Source organism: Lithobates pipiens, unplaced genomic scaffold (genome assembly GCF_037356315.1).
Source record: "Lithobates pipiens isolate NorthernLeopardFrog02 unplaced genomic scaffold, aLitPip1_a1.2 Scaffold_8, whole genome shotgun sequence".
Lineage (NCBI taxonomy): Eukaryota > Metazoa > Chordata > Amphibia > Anura > Ranidae > Lithobates > Lithobates pipiens.
Window position 1 is genome coordinate 637,528,734 of NW_027507903.1, and position 2,602 is coordinate 637,531,335.

The following is a 2,602-nucleotide window of genomic DNA, read 5'->3' on the forward strand; positions in this document are numbered from 1 at the left end:
TTTAAAGAATTTCAATGAAATTCATTACTGTTTGTTACTATTTAATTCAAAGATTCAGATACATCCAAATCCCTAAATAACCAATAATTTGTCTGAATTTTCATTCTGACCGAAAGGAATTGCACATGTCTAACAGGTAGTACTGGTGCCAATCTAAGCATGGAAGCCAGTTATACAGATATAGAAAAGAGGTACAAAATAGAACATTCAAAATATTGATATGGATAGCTAAAACCTCACGAAAGAGTATTATAATCTTTTTGTTATTAATGAAATAAAGTATATTTGATAGAGCCACAGTTAAAGTCACAAAAGAGGTCCAAGGCCTAAACAATCCAGGACACCGGACCAGTTCCTAATTATAAAGAATCTCAGTTCTGGAACTGCCCGTTGGTTTGTGTGATCCAGGAAAAAGGGCTAGGTAGCACAATGCTATCTTGCCTACTGGTTTGAAACAAGTCAGTGACCTAAGTCCATCAACCTTCAATTTATACTACTGGGAGGAAGATTAAGAAAAGGGAGTGGAGATCACCGATTCTATTTCCTAGAAGTGGCAGATTGCCACCAGCTTCCGAAGATGGGTAAAAGAAGAAAGGAAAGAAAGGATAAGGGTGAGGGTAGGATGTAGAAGGAGCAGGGGGGTGTATAGGTCTGAGGCAGGTGAGGAGAGGGAGGATAAGAAGGTAAGGGGGAGAGAGAAAAAAAAGGGGGGAAGGGTATAAAGAGGAAAGGGTAAATGAGAGAAGATGTATAAGAGAATAGAGAAAAGTAAAATTGTTAGGAGGAGGAGGGAAAGATATCTTGATTACATGCCTATCTACATGTGAAATAAGTTGTTTTTTAGGTGACAAGCGTATAGCAGACTCTCTGAGAGACGGTCTAAGCTGCTCCATGTGTTGCTGTGTACCACAGAAGCTCTCTATACAGCCAGAGCTCCGATAGATGCAGCCATCTAGATGGCCGACCAGACATGCCCCACTGATTGCACATTTTCAAGTGTTTTTTCTTTCTATGCAGTATGCATTGCTCTCTTAAATATGTATTTTAATCTTAAAAAAAATAAAAAAGATATATGTTATCCAGTTTAGTTATTGATAGAAATATTATGTTTTTATCTTCCAGTGTGGAAATCTCAAAAAAAAAATTGGATTGTAAACATGCTTACCCCGCTGATCTATACTGTTGTGTTCCTCATGGCTCTTCCTCTCAATATCATGGCCATTATCATATTCCTGGTGAAGATGAAGGTCAGGAAGCCGGCAGTGGTCTACATGCTGAACCTCGCCACTGCAGATGTTCTCTTCGTTAGCGTCCTGCCTTTTCAAATTGTCTACCGATTTTTAGAAAATAATTGGCTCATCGGAGATGGAATGTGTCGCTTTGTCATGGCGGCATATTACTGTAACATGTACTGCTCCATCCTACTCATGACAAGTATCAGCGTGGACCGTTTCCTGGCCGTAGTCTACCCGATGAGGTCTCTCCCCTGGCGCACTGTGACCCGAGCCTGGCTGGTGTGTGGTGTCATCTGGGTCATCTCATTGGCCAGCACTGTGCCCCTTCTCATATATAGACAATCAGTTCGTATGCTAAATATCACAACGTGTCATGATAATAAGAACGTTTATGTTCGTCGTGGTTATTATTTTTACTATTTCACCACTCTTATCTCACTTTTCTTTTTCCTACCATTATTCATTACAGCTTTCTGTTACATTGGAACCATCCACATTCTCAGTAGATCCAAATTTGATCGCACCCATAAGAGATTACGAGCTATCCGTCTATCCGTGGTTGTGCTGAGTGTGTTTGTCCTTTGCTTTGGCCCCACCAATGTCCTCTATTTTATCCACTATGTGAAGTTGTTTGCGTATTCGGAAGGCTCTCTGCATTATATCTACATCCTCTGTGCTAGTATCAGCAGCATAAACTGTTGTTTGGATCCTCTTATCTATTATTTAGCATCCTCTGATTGTCGGAGATACGTCTACAGCTTGCTCTGTCATAAGAAAGATTATCGCCCTGCTGTAAAGCAAAAACAGAACCCTATAAACAACGAACGGACAACCGAAAGCTCTCTTTAACCACTAGCTTACTGGGCACTTATACTCCCTTCTTGCCCAGGCCAATTTGCAGCTTTCAGCGCTCTCCTACTTTGAATGAAAATTGTGCGGTCATGCAGCACCGTACCCATCTGACTTTTTTAGCATTTTTTTCACACAAACAGGGCTTTCTTTTGATCGTATTTAATCACCACTGCGTTTTATTTTTTGGCTAAATAAATGTAAAATGAACAAAATTTTGAAAAAAATAACTTTCAATAGTTTATTATAAAATTTTGGAAACAGGTAATGTTTCTCCTTCGCTGATGCACGGTGACAAGGCTGCACTGATGGACACTAGTAGATTGCACTGAAAGGTGGAATTGATAGGCAACCCTGATGGGCACTGATAGGCAGCACTTATAAGTGACACTGATGAGGCAATTATTGGCAGTACTGATGAGCATTGATAGGTATCCATGGTGGGCACTAATTAGCAGTACTGATGGACACTGATAGATGACAATGGTGGGCATTAATTAGCAGCATTGGTGGGCACT

The 2,602-nt window shown here is 40.4% G+C and overlaps 1 pseudogene; it reads left to right on the plus strand.

Moving 5' to 3' along the window:
* The first annotated feature begins 1,133 nt into the window (after window positions 1-1,133).
* LOC143964147 (proteinase-activated receptor 1 pseudogene) lies at window positions 1,134-2,269 on the plus strand (annotated as a pseudogene).
* Window positions 2,270-2,602: the final 333 nt, after the last annotated feature.